At 37.2% G+C, this 15,278-nt stretch overlaps 1 pseudogene; it reads left to right on the plus strand.

Annotated features, from left to right (window-relative positions):
• Nucleotides 1–7,067, plus strand: part of LOC107550658 (alkaline phosphatase, placental-like) — a 20,494-nt pseudogene extending 13,427 nt beyond the window's left edge.
• Nucleotides 7,068–15,278: the final 8,211 nt, after the last annotated feature.

Below are 15,278 nucleotides of genomic sequence, written 5' to 3' on the forward strand. Positions count from 1 at the left end.
ATTGGCAATTTCTGAAATTCATAAAACAACATTACAGGCAAAATTTTATACATTGTTTAATTTCTGTTGTTATTTAAGAAATAAATGTATTCATTTTAAATCGTTTTAAATGTATGGCTGAACTTTTCTCATTTGACAGATCTACTTTTCAAATAATTCACCCGAGGTGTTAATGTGAAGCCGAACCTCTCCAGTTGTGCAGAGGCTGAAAACAATAAACAATATCATCATGACAAAAATGACAAGCGCTGTTCTTTATTCTTGTGCAGAATATGCTAATATTTAAAGAATTAGTCACTGATTCACTCATTATTAACATCTACTGGTGGTTTTAGTTAATATTTAATGTATCATGTAATTTTTTTGAACAACCATGTAATATTTCAATATTCAAAATATTATTTTCCAAACATTACTCTCATAGCATTATTTATGGAATTGCAACTGCAGTGTAAATACATTTAAATATAAATTTCATTTGATTGGTAACAGCCTATAGTCTTAGTATTCTAATAGAATTTATTGATTAATTGTAAGAATTTAACATAAAAGACGATGCATGCATCTAATACGGTTGGGGAAAAAAGTAAATATGCCACTGGAAATCAATTTAGGTGGCAAATATGGACTCATGTTGGTTGGTTTTATTTAAATTTATTGCCATATCAGCTTCATCGACTATTACATGGCAGAGACAAATTAAACTTTCAACAACATAATATAAAATAAAAAATAAATAAAACAAACATTTGATCAAATTCGACTTAGACAAAAAGACCAGATTAAGCATAATTCTACAAAATATAATTCTTTAAATGTGCTTGTGATAAAAATTGTAAAAGTTTTTCTGGGTCAATAAAACCTTCCTTCCTACATTTTAAATACGTATACATGTATAATGTTAAGAGACAGCATTGTTTACAGACCAAAAATATATGATTTACAGAAAAGCTGGTGCTACAGTATTGACTGATTTTAATGTTGACTAATGAAAAAGTTAACTTTTGTTGCTGTTGTGAGCTAACAGCCACACAGAATATGAAAAATATGAAAAGCTTTGGGAATCAGCTGTCCACGATAGGCCTAAACCAGCCAAGGTACCTACACAAAAACATGCTCAGAAAAATATCTAATTATTGTTATTGACAAAATCCCAGAAAATATTAAGATTTCCTTTTTTGTAAACATCACTCACCCCAAACAGAACATGTTCTTTTAGATCAATTATAGCCCTAACTAACCTATTCCTTACTATTAACCATAACCAACCCCTACAAGGGAAATGTGTTGTGTTGTTGTCAAAGCCTCTAACCACAGTTGATAAAGAGTGCTGAGGTTAATGACGTTCAACATAAACCTACTCACCTGTCATAGGCCTCTTTTAGGTCTCTTGCTAATTTACACTTGGGAAGGATCTGGCGAAACGGCGACTGTGGGGTGCCGTCCGCTATAATGAAAGGTGAACAGCTTGGTGAAAATCATGTAACACCTTCAGTAATTCTATTTGCAGGACAAACACCGCACATTTCTAGGGAAGGAGATGTCTCACTCTCAGTCATGGTGGTGACCTCGTCCTGCACAGCCAGCATGAGCTTGGCCTCTCTGGTGAGGTATTGACACCTGCGCTCCTCGTGCTGCAGGGCGATGGCAATGCGACGAGACAGGTTATGCATACAGTTGATGACTGAGGCGTCTGCATTGGCCTGTAGAAGGTAGAAAATAAAGATGAAAGATGGTTATTGTTCAGTTGATCAGTGGGTCAGTGACATGATGCACATTTTTTGCTCTTATCTATTAATTCATTACACAACATTAAAATGCAATAATTCATGCATACAAGTACTTGATTGCACCTTTTCTATGATGAGCATGTTTTTAATTTGTATTTAAATTCATTTTGATATAGACTTTGAAATAGACTTAAATATAGATACTAAAAACACATCTGTTCCACCTTTATTTGGTGTCAGATCGACACAGGTGGTCAGAGGTTTCAATTTGATATCTGTGGGTCATAAACATCAGGAAACAGGAACAGGAAACAGGACGTCAGAGGGGTCAATTTGACACCTGGGGTCATAAAATCAATCACTTTTGACAGGTAATCCCCCATATTTTCTTCTATGTGACTTTATATCTCAATTGCGACTTATTTACCTCAAAATTTCAACTTCTTTTTTCACGTTATTGTGACTTTATCACAATTACAGCATTCTGAACCTTATATCTCATAATTTCAACTTTATGCCTTATAAGTCAAGTCAAGTCAAGTCACCTTTATTTATATAGCGCTTTTAACAATACAGATTGTGTCAAAGCAACTGAACAGCATTAATTAGGAAAATAGTGTGTCAATAATGCAAAATGACAATAGTAAACACAAATTTTTCAGTTAAAGACAATTCATCATTGAATTCAGTGATGTCAACATCCAGCTCAGTTTAAATAATATCTTTGCAATCATGTCAACGATATCGCTGGAAATGAAGTGTCCCCAACTAAGCAAGCCAGAGGCGACAGCGGCAAGGAACCAAAACTCCATCGGTGACAGAATGGAGAAAAAACCTTGGGAGAAACCAGGCTCAGTCGGGGGGGCAGTTCTCCTCTGACCAGACGAACCAGCCGGATGGAAAAATCAATTTAAGACGTAATAAAACAGACGATGAACAATATTAACAGCAATTATTATATGATGCAATCAAACTTATAGCAAAATGTGGTAGTTCTGTAAGTTGTTTCAGGGTTGGCATCATCTGAGGTCCTCTGAGGGGTTGCATCATCTCTTCTCAGGTGTTCTGGATCCAGACTGAAGCTTGTGTAAATCGTAGTTACCACGGGATGTCGATTCGAAAATAGCAGAGGACCTAGGATAGATCCTTGTGGCACTCCATATTTTACTGGTGATAATTGAGATGACTCCCCATTTAAATGAACAAGGTAGCGATCGGACAGGTAGGGTCTAAACCATATTAAAGCCTACCCTTGAATACCTGTATAGTTTTGTAATCGATCTATGAGTATGTCATGATCTATAGTATCGAATGCAGCACTAAGATCAAGTAAAACTAGCAATGAGACACAGCCTTGGTCTGACGCAAGAAGCAAGTCATTTGTAATTTTAACAAGTGCAGTTTCTGTGCTATGGTGGGGCCTGAAACCTGACTGAAATTCTTCATAGAGATAATTTTTTTGCAGGAAGGAGCACAATTGAGCAGACACAACTTTTTCTAAAATTTTAGACATGAAAGGAAGATTTGAGATGGGTCTGTAATTTGCCAGTTCACTAGGATCTAGTTGTGGTTTCTTAATAAGAGGCTTAATAACCGCCAGCTTGAATGGTTTTGGGACGTGACCTAAAGACAACGACGAGTTAATAATATTGAGGACCTAGGACCTTATAACTGTGACTTTACGGTATATCTCACAATTGCCACTTTATATATCATTTTTGATCATAATTTCTTTATTTCAACTTTATTTCTCCTAATAATGACTTTGAACTAGTGACTCATTTTCAAACAGTTTGACAATAAAGTTTGAACATTTGAACCCTTTGTACTTTCATTTATACCTGTTAATGGTTAAATGATGAGTTGAGGCTGATCTAATCTGTGACAATGCTACACTGTTGAAGGCAGTATAAATTACGTAATTTGCTTATAGTAATGGCCTTGGACTGGTTTTATATTTTCCAGGGAAGTCTGTTGGCATAGTGAGCACGGAACATGTCCAGCATGCATCACTTGCCGCCAGTTACTCCCACACCCCTACTGGTAATAAATAATATAATATATTTATATATATATATATATATATATATATATATATATATATATATACATTTTTTTTTCACGTTTTAAGTCAGTTATTCTCAATGTGCTTTAATGCTGTTGTTTTAATTGTTGCGCTCAGGGCTCTTTGAGCCAAAGGACACCAGGTACGAGCTGGAATGCGATCCTTCAATGGACCCATCGTTGACTGAGTTGGTGGAGAAAGCCATCAAGATTCTTTGCAGAAACTCGAAAGGATTCTACCTCTTTGTGGAAGATAAGCTGACATTATGTCTTGTTTCTATTGCGTAGCCCATAAGATGTGTTGAGTGTACTTATGTTAGTGTGTTTTCTTTCCTGTAAGTGGGAGAATAGATCACGGCCATCACGCAGGGCAGGGCAGGCCAAGTACGCTTTGACGGAGGCTGTGGAATTTGACAGGGCCATTGCGCGGGCGGCTTAGCTGAGTGACGAGTGAACTCGACACCTTGTCCGTGGTCACTGCTAACCATTCCCATGTGTTTTCATTCGGTGGCTACTCTTCCAGTGGCAATCCTGTGCTAGGTGCACAAACACGAAATTCATCCATCAGCTGCTGAAAACCAAACTTACTGCACATGGCTTGAAGGGATAGTTTACCAAAAAACAATTGAAATTCAGTCATCATTTACTCAAGCTTGTTGTCGTTTCAAACTTGTAAGACTTTAAGAAGATATTTAAAAAAATGTCTTGTTTAAACAATCAAAGTCAATTAGGATGCAATGTTTTGTTGTTTTGGATGCTACTGACTTTCGCTGTATGGACAAAAACTGTTGAAACATTCTTCAATATATCTTATTTTGTCTTCTACAGAAGAAAGAAAGCCATACTGGTTTGGAACAACATGATGGAGAGTAAATGATGACAAAAAAATGTGGGGTTTTGAATGAGCCATTATTTCTGCTTAGGCTCTGAAATATTTGCCCAGTAGAAATACATGTTTCTCAGCAAGAGCAGATTTGATGGTATTAGAGGATTAAGAATGACTTATTTACCTTTTTGTCTTTAGGCGTTTCTTATTAAAAAGCCGAGGATGGTAAGAGCTTTACTAATGCACTTTACGGGAATGGTCCAGGATACCAGATTGTGAACGTAACTCGTCCTGACATGAACGTGACGATCTCAAGTAAGTTTTATGAGTTTAATTGTTATTCCCTCAGGTGCAGAAGAGCATTTTTAAGTGCATGGCACAAGCTCTGTGTTTTGGCAATGCAGACGCCCCATCTTGTGGTCATGCATGTTACTGAAAGAAAATGAAACAAAACTCTTTTCTCTCACATTAAAGGTAGAATTACGGTGGCCGTAAAGTGCAAAGCAGATCACAATTCTGAAAACAAAATAACAAATTACAAACGCAAATGCAAGTCTAAAAAACAAAATAACAATTCAGAAAGCACAACAACAATTCAGAAAACATTATAACAAGTCAGAAAGCACAACGACAAATCCAAAAACAAATTAACAAGTCAGAAAGCACAACGACAAATCCGAAAACAAATTAACAAGTCAGAAAACACAATGACAATTCAGACAAACCGGAAGAGGTAGGTATAGTTTGAGACAGCGCCATTGGTTTGGGATTACTCACCGCTGACTGGACGAGACATCTGTCAATCAACGTATACAGAGAAGAACCAGCCGAAGAACAGCAGAGTCGTGGTAGAAAGTTCGGAGATGGTATTAAAGTAGCTCAGTTTAAATGTATTGTATGAATTGCCCTTACTCTGGAATAAAAAATACGGGATGTCTATTTATATTTAGTTAAAAGTGGCTGAGAAACATCAGCTCCAGTGGTGCAGATGGACAAGCACTTGCCCTTGGCTTTAAGATGCGATTGACCCGGGTTCGATCCCACCTTTTGCCGAACTTTTTTTTTCTCCCTTTTCAAATCTCGTATTAGCAATGGATTCTATTTACACTAAGTGCAAATACCTAGTTACACTATGTTAAAATAGCAGGATTTCTACTATCAAGTATACTACTTGTTGCAAATAGTGGCAATTATCTGCACTTCAGTATTGTAGTACATTATAAAACAGTATGCAATAATAACGTATTGAGTGTAAATTATAATTTTAATTATTACATGGATGCCATCTTATTGGTACAATAAAGCCCTCCCTACACCCACCCTAACCCTACCCGATACTTTATTTTCAACTTTTTGATTATTTCCTTAATTTTTATTTAAAATAAATGCCTTTATGGTGTGATACGAGATTTGAAAAGTGAGAAAAAAACACCAACGCAAAATGCCAACGACTAGCGCTTATCCATCTGCACCACTAGAACTGATGATTTACATCCACTTTTAACTAAATATAAATAGACACTCCGTTTTATTTAAAATACAGATGTCTCGTCCAGTCAGCGGTGAGTGATCCCAAACCAATGGCGCTGTCTCAAACTATACCTACCTCTTCCGGTTTGTCTGAATTGTCGTTGTGCTTTCTGACTTGTTAATTTGTTTTCGAATTTGTCATTGTGTTTTCTGACTTGTTATAATGTTTTCTGAATTGTTGTTGTGCTTTCTGAATTGTTATTTTGTTTTGTAGACTTGCATTTGCATTTGTAATTTGTTATTTTGTTTTCAGAATTGTGATTTGTTCTGCACCTCTCGGCCACCGTACAGAATTCACCAAAAATACTGCACCAAAGATCATTGCACTAAACTATCATATGACGCCTGAAGACTTAGAATATAGCAAATAAGTATTTTCATGGTGCTTTTTTATTAATGAAACTCCTTATATGTGAAACTTTTTATTTTAAAATCTCTCTTTTTGTGTCTCAAATCAGAAAAGTCATACTGTACGAGTTTGTAACAATTATCATTTTTGTCATTTTTTTAATTATTATTATTAATTGTATTAACTTTTTTTGGGGGGGTATTAATTATTAATAATTCAGCATTAATGATTATTAATCATTAATGCTGAATTAATTAATAACTGTATAATGTAATTGATTCATATCTGACTGTTCTTCGCAGGCAGTGATGAATATCTTCAGCAGGCTGCTGTACCTCTAGATTCAGAAACTCATGGTTCTGAGGATGTCACTATTTTTGTCAAAGGCCCGATGGCCCACCTCTTCCACGGAGTCCAAGAGCAAAGCTACATACCTCATGCTATGGCTTACGCTGCCTGTCTTGAGCCCTACACTGACTGCCTGCTAGAAGACTATGGCATTTGCACTCAGTTCAGCCTCGTGGTTCTTATGCTGAGCTTGCTGTCCTCACTCACATTCCTGATATGATGTGACTAAAGGGGGTGGGGTGTAATTTACACAGCATTCTTGTATATTTGCATCCCAATACATTTGCACATTTTTCCCATTTAACTGCAACATTTAGACAACCGACAGAAAAACAGGATAACTACTGCACTGGACCTGTGTTTGCAATTAATGTTGGTTGAGATATAATTTAAATCCTCTGTGAGGACATGAATAAGTGGTGGAAAAGGGTTGATTAATGTATGCCAATAAAATCTGCAAATCCAAGAAGCTGTGCTTACATTTACATGTGTATTTCTTTAGTGACCCTATAACACTGAACAAATGGCAATGTAAATATATTTTATATCTAAAAAAATTAATTTAGTCTAATGTGTAGACTAAATTTATGTTTAAAACATTTACCTTCAAAATGCTGACTATTATGATGTATTATAAATATTGTGGATATTAGGAACAGTGTGATCAACTGGTGTCATCTTCAGGTAAAAGACAATAAGTAGTTTAAAACATATCAGCTGTGCTATTGTTTCAAACGAGTAAGACGTGTGAATCCCTTAAATGTATTGTGAAATGTGATATGTTTAAAACAGTAATTAAACTATAAAACATTTAGTTTGTACATGGAAGATGACTTACCTCGTATTTCATACTTGAGACCGAAAAACATTCAAAGAAAGAATAAACGGTAACACTTTACAATAAGGTTAATTAGTTAACTACATTAGTTAACATGAACTAATAATGAACTGCACTTATACAGCGTTTATTAATCTTTGTTAATGTTAATTTCAACATTTACTAATAAATTATTAAAATCTTTTTAACATTAGTTAATGCACTGTGAACTAACATGAACATCTGTATTTTTATTAACTAACATTAGCATAGATTAGTAAATACAGTAACAAATGTATTGCTCATGGTTAGTTCATGTTAGTTAATATATTAACTAATGTTTAACTAATGGATCTTATTGTAAAGTGTTACCGAATAAACCTCATTCCACCTTCATCCATCCTGCACTTCATGGCTCCTTTTAAAAAACCTGTCGAATTAATTAATTTAAATTAAAATACATTTTAATTTGAAAGAAAATTAAAGGGATAGTTCACCCAAAAATTAAAATTAGCCCATGATTTACTCACCCTCAGGGCATCCTAGGCGTATCTGACATTCCTCTTTCAGATGAACACAATTGCAGTTATATTTAAAATTGTCCTGGCTCTTCCAAGCTGTATAATGCAGTGAATGGTGCACCTGGTTTTGAAGCCCAAAAAAGTGCATCCATCCATCATAAAACTACTCCATACAGCTCCGGTGTGTTAATAAAGGCCTTCTGAAGTGAAACGATGCGTTAGTGTAAGAAAAATATTGATTTTTAAAAATGTATAAACTGTAATCTCCAGCTTCCGGTCCCTTAAGCAGGCGCATTCACGACAAGGTGTTCGAGCATATGACGTAGACGTAGCGGAAGGCTAGAGTAGTATTGCATCCTTCATATCTCCGAAGAGTGGGCGGGATTATTCACATGTCGTTATAGTTGCACCGCCTCTAAAGCCGCGACTACTGAAAACCTTTTCATTCCGCGTTGCCCCATCAAGCTCTCGCTGGATCAGCTCATCTGCTATCAATGAGAGGAACGTCTGTACTTCCGCAACAGACAACGAAACAGCCATTTTTTGGTTGTTAAAAAAAGGTGCGCTCGTTCAAAAGTTGCGTTCGATCCTTCGCTGGCTGTGCGGATTTAAATCTAGCGGTAAGTTCAGTGACGCAGGTAATGACGATTCTCTCTGGCCAATCCGTGATCAGCAGAGTTTACACGTCACGTTTTGGTAACGGTACGGTTCACTTGGAACCTCAACCGAGGTGGTACTGAAAAAAGTACCAGGTACCAGGTACTGTACCCAGTGGAAAACCCCCCAAAAGTGAATCGGACCGAACCGTACCGTGCATTGGAAAAGCGCCATCTGTAAACAACCGAGCTCCTGGAGGCATGTCGTGGGCGGATCTAAAGAGTCACGAGCACGCGTGCTCTTCCGGGAGAAGTGCCCATACAAGGAATTCTGCCCTTTATGACGTCATACAGGGATATACTCGGAAAAAAAATGGGCCATTGATGGCGGTGAGATTGGAGGTGTTTTTGAAGTGTCTTCAGGAAGTTTGAGGTTGGATGATATTACAACCAACATAGCGCAAATATTTTATATAGATGAACACATAAACAAGACTTTTAATTAATTTCTCATTTTGAGCCAAATTTATGGACAGGAGCTCCAGTTGCTACCGAGAATGCAGTGAGAGTGATGACAAATTTTGGCCACAGTTCTTGAACTTTCTGGTAAATGTGACAAAATGTTTCCGAAAATTTCAACAATTGACAAGACAACTGGAGTTACAGCGAAGCAAACTGAAAGTTTGTCTTCGACCGTACATCAGCTTGTTACTGAGTTAACTACTCACAAAGAGGCATTGAAAGTCGTGTCTGCTGAGATTCAGGATCTTAAACAGATGAACACAACGTTAAAAGAAGAAGTTGGAGTGCACAGTTGGAGGTGGACACTGAAGCTGCATGGGGTACAAGAAAAGGATGGAGAAGACGTCTGTGGTGTTGTGATCATTGGGCAATGTGGTACCTGGCATCGGTGACAGGATGGAGGAAGCAGTGGATATCGCCCATCGTCTCGGCCCACGGAAATAGGATGGTACATGCAGATCTATAATTATCTAGTTTGCTTTTCGTCGTTACCAGGACACTGTCCCGGCAGGCTGCCAGAGATAGTACATTTCTGCGGGACAACAAGCTGCGACTCAAAGAGGCCTGATCCCCAGAAGACAGGGTGGCAAGACAAGAATTTGGCCCCTGGTCTAGAAGGCCAGAGATGAAGGGGAAAAGGATTCTTTCCATGGATCTTTTTCTCTGATTGACAGAAAGAAATTTGACTATGCCAGTGTGAAGCAGGATGTATATGCATTCTTCTGTTCTCCCTGTATTTAGGTCGTTTTCAGCTTCTTTTAGCTGATTAGCTCAGTAAACAAGTGCCTCATATTTGGCTAGAGATTGCTCTTTCAATGATTCAATCATCAGTGAGTACTGCTTAGTTTGACTCTCAAGTCATATGCTTAATTTTTGTTAGTACTGATTATTATCTTTTTACAATCTTTACATTGTGCCAGTCATTGTTGGCATATTTTTATAAAGACCGTTTTTTTTCATATTTAAAAAGTAGTTATCTTGTCCAAGATTGTTATATAAGATTATATGAGGTTATCTTGTTTGTTCTAAACAGGGCTGTCCAAACTCGGTCCTGGAGGGTCGGTGTCCTGCAGAGTTTAGCTCCAACTTGCCTCAACACACCTGACTGGAAGTTTCTATGCCTAGTAAGAGCTTGATTAGCTGGTTCAGGTGTGTTTAATTAGGGTTGGAGCTAAACTCTGCAGGACACCGGCCCTCCAGGACCGAGTTTGGACAGCCCTGCTCTAAGACCTCAGTTGGTTGTATATCATTCCTTAAGGTAAAGTTTCCGTACAGTTTCTTCAGTTGTTGGTACATACTTTATTCCTTCTTTTTTGTCTTTCTTTATTTGTCATGGATTTCAAGTTCAGTTCACTTTCTGTTATGTCTTTGAATGTTAGAGGTATGCGTGATATGATCAAGAGGAAAGCAATTTTTTGTGATTTGGATGTTAAATTCTGGAAGAATCAATGGGGCAATGTAATTTATTGTAGCCATGGTTCTAATCATTCTGCTGGGGTCTTATCACTCTTTTGCACAAATGTAAGTGGCAAATTCCTGAGGTAACAACTTCTAGTGAAGGCAGATGAATCATTATGTCACTAAAGCAAGATAACTCTATCTTTATTATCTGTAACTTATATGGCTTTAATTCTCTTTCTGCTAACAAAATATAATTTTCTCAGATTATGTAATTTGACAGAAATGCATAATAAATACCCAGGCTCTTTTCTAATTTTAGGCGGCGATTTTAATTAATGTTTAGATGAACACACTGGACAGATGTCCTCCTAGAAGCAATGAAGCTCTCCACACCAATTCTAATAATGTTTTATAAATATGTTCTTCTCTCTCCCTCACAGATCCTTGGAGTGTTGTTGTTGTTGTTCATCCTGACACACAGGACTTCACTTGGTCAAATATATGATTATTTTCCTTTTACAAAGCTTTTGACACCCTTGAGCATGGATTTCTTTTTTTCTTTTGGTTTTAGTGATTTTTTTTGTTAATGTTATTGAAATGTTTTATAGAGATAGTAACAGCTCTGTCTTAATTAGCTTCAGCACTTCTAAGTGTCAGATGGTTGTCCTGTTTCACCCTTTTTATTTATTTTAGTTACAGAACTGTTATCTGTGTGTTACCACTTCATGCTATATTCATTGCAATGTATTGAATTAAGATTAAAAATACAAAATAACAAATAAAATATCAAGAAAGACCTCCAGCCTTCTTCCACTTCATGATATTTTATAAGAGTTTTAATTTCAACTTATCAAATAGGAATATATGAAATTTAAAGCAAGTCTTAAATGAAATGTTATGAACCTGAGACTGAACATCCTTCCTCCACTTCATGCCACTTCCTAAGTAAAAACAAACAAAAAAATCTAATAGGATAATACAATTCTGAAATGTGTAATTTTATATGAAGACTTTTGATGTATTTTTTAATGTATCAATTACCAAAGAAAATAATATTTATTTAGCTATTTACCTTGAATGAGGGGGTACGGTGTCCAACAGGCATGATAATTGAAGTTCATATTCACAAACTGACTATAGGCTTTATTTCAGGCACGGATTGCTCACATTTTGTTTCTGTTATTATAAGACACATGGAGGTAAAAAAGGCACTTTTCTATAAACACTACAATTTGTAGATTATACTGGGAAAGCACAATATAGTGCCCTTAGTTTTGCTGATGTAAGGGATTCTCAAAGGACCATCAGTCGGAGGAGGCCTCACCCTATCCGGTTATTCAGTCCATTAATCAGGTCTGTGGAAATCTTCATCTATCGTGAACTGGGCTGTGGTGAGACAGCCTTTCCTGGTAGACACAAGAAGAAAAAAAAGGAAAGACAGAAAGAAAGAAAGAAAAACTGAGGCAACTAGCATGAGTTGCAATGGCTTTATTAATGTTGGTGTGGTGCTGGTTGACCAGCATGGTCTCTCTTGATATTTTCTGGAAATTATATTTAAAGGGGTGGTTCACTGTTTCTTTTCTAGGCTTGATTGTGTTTATGGGGCGCAGTCTAACATGTGTCAATTAGAGATGCACCGATGGTAAATTTCTCAGCCGATACCGATAGTCGATTGCTTAGCGTGCTATCGGCCGATACCGATACCGAAAGTTTGGTGGTTCTGCATTTTATATCTTCTTTTAAATTAATAATAATCCACATTAATTCCATAATTCTGAACGCAATGCATATAAAACTTTATTATCTCCATTTAAACAGCTGTTTCACAGTGACTGGTCTCATAAACAGAAAACACATTGCTCAAATTAACATTAACACATTCACTTTTTCTGTAATTAATTCATATTAACATTGACTAAAACATTTTTATTTTTTATTCTAAGAAAAAAACCTTCTGTTATGCTCAAATTCAATCATCACAATCAAAAGCATCTCTGCTTTATCATTGAACATCAAGCTGGTAATATTAAATATTAACAGTTTTGATTATATTAACTCATTAATATTAACTGGATATGAAAAGCATCCTGTTCTTCTCACAAATCATTTCCCTCAAATACAGGTGGTAAAACTTTCTTTACAAACAAGCATTTCTGTTTTAGCACTAAACATTAAACTGGTAATTTTAATCTAAACTTTTTTTTATGATATTCACTAATATTAACTGGATACAAAAAGCATTATGTTCTCACAATCAATCAGCATTTCCCTCAAATAAGTGGTTAATGTTTCTGCATCATGGAACATCAAACTGGCAATTTTAACTTTTTTTAATTTTCTTAAGTGACATTAACATTAACAATTCTGAACATCTGCTCACAACCTCTCATTCAATTCCCTTATTTAAGGGTAAGGGGTAAGTTCTTCTTCACAAATAAAATAATTTCTGCTTTATCGCAGCTTAGACGATTTCTTTTCTCGTTTAGAACATTAGATGCTGAGCTAAAGGTTCTTTCACTATTGACGCTCGTACAAGGCGCGGATAGGTATTTTCTCGCCACTTGAGCGAGCTCAGGCAGACGGCCTTGATTAGCGGCCCAGTACGTTAGCGCGCTCTCGTGCCTGGGAATCACCGGCTCTGCTAGGTAACTGGCAACTTGCTTTGACACACTCGCATTCTCCGCCACAGTCCCGTTTTCTTGAACAATTTCGTTGAATATGGCAGCGAAAGATGCTGTTGTTGATTCTCTTGTTTCTATGCGAGCCTTCTTTTGCAGTACGGTATCTAAAAAATAATAAATAAATACATTAGCCCACTGTGTTTTAAAAGCAGACTTCTGAATTATTGAATTGCCTATTATATTGAATATTATATTTCTTTAGATGGAAACTTACCTTCTAGATTCTGCACATCTTCTCTGTCTCCAGGATGTCCGAGTTTCTTAATCTCCGCAACTATCATTTCGTGCATTTGCTGTTTCGTGTCAGCATCAAAAAACTTGTCTTTATATCGCGGGTCAAGGACCGTTACAATACAGCACATATGGTTGGAAGTGGTGTTCCTGAACTGTTTTTGCACTGCCTCCAGTAATGCTTTTTTCATTGTTTTAACTCCATGGTCACTGTCGGCTTCTTTGCCGAGTAACATTTTTAGAGTCTCAAGCAGAGGTATAATGTCAGCAGCGGACACATCTTCTTTACTAATCTCTCTGGTTATTTGTTCAAATGGAGAGAGAAGTGTAGTTATGCTTTCCATTAGTGTCCACTGCTGCGCAGTAAGTGTGACTGGTAGTTCGTAATCTGCAGCGTATGCAGCAAGCGCTCTTTTCTGTTCCAAAAGTCTTTGCATCATATAGAAGGTGCTATTCCACCTCGTATTTACATCCTGCTTAAGTCTCTTTGGTGGAAGATCCATCTGTGACTGAATGGACTGTAGACGTGAAGAAGCAAGCTTGGAGTGCTTAAAGTGGCCCACAATCTTTCGGGACATACTGACCAATTCTGTCACACTTCTCTGGCTTAATATTGCTTCGTTGACAGCCAGCTGGAGGGAATGAGCCATACAGGGCAAACTCATAATTTCACTGTCCGTCATGGCTTTAGCCATGTTCCTCGCGTTGTCGCATACAACAGCGTGCACTCTTGATCTGTCAATTTTCCATTCGTCTAACATGTCAGTGAATGCTTGAGAGATTGCCAACAAAGTGTGAGAACCAGTAAATTCTTGAGAATGAAGCAAGACTTTAAGTTTAAAATCACAATCGATCCACTGAGCAGTGAGACTAAGCATGCTCGTAGGGCTTACGTCTGAAGACCAAATATCTGTGGTGAAGCTCATCGCGGAGCTATTATGAAGAAGCTTGTGAACGTGATCTGCCACACGGTTGTATATCTCCGGTAAGCAGACGTCTGCGAAATAACGCCGACTCTGTAAAGTGTAGCGAGGCTCAAGGTGTCTTACCAGTCGCTGAAATTCGGTGTCTTCAACTACGGAGAATGGCTGATCATCAAGCGCTATAAATTCCATTACTTTCGTGCTGTCAGATTAGAATTTTCTGGTGCTGTCAAACACTTGCGCGATAGAGGGAGTCATGCTAGCCTTTGTTTGGCATTTAGCTTTTGTAGCTAAAGCGGCCTCCGAATTTGACAAACTTGTCATATTCCTTGGCATGTCGGCATTTAAGGTGTGTAATCAAATTAGTTGTGTTATAATTTTTAACTGAAGTTCCACCTCGCGAAATTTTAGCTGTGCATAGCTTACAAACTGCAGTTTTGTCGTCATTGTCACCCACTTCAAAGTAATTCCACACAAGAGACATCTTTACACACAGCACGTATTCGATGCATTCCCGCCAATTTTGGATATAACGGCCCTGATCATCGGATGTTTTTAAACAATCGGCCGATGGCGAGTGCGAAAACTGCTTCTATCGGCCGATACCGATTGTTGGCCGATACATCTCTAAGACTTTTGGAACAGAAAAGAGCGCTTGCTGCATACGCTGCAGATTACGAACTACCAGTCACACTTACTGCGCAGCAGTGGACACTAATGGAAAGCATAACTACACATC

The sequence above is a fragment of the Sinocyclocheilus grahami genome, unplaced genomic scaffold (assembly GCF_001515645.1).
Source record: "Sinocyclocheilus grahami isolate Dianchi unplaced genomic scaffold, SAMN03320097.WGS_v1.1 scaffold405.1, whole genome shotgun sequence".
NCBI classification, from domain to species: Eukaryota; Metazoa; Chordata; class Actinopteri; order Cypriniformes; family Cyprinidae; genus Sinocyclocheilus; species Sinocyclocheilus grahami.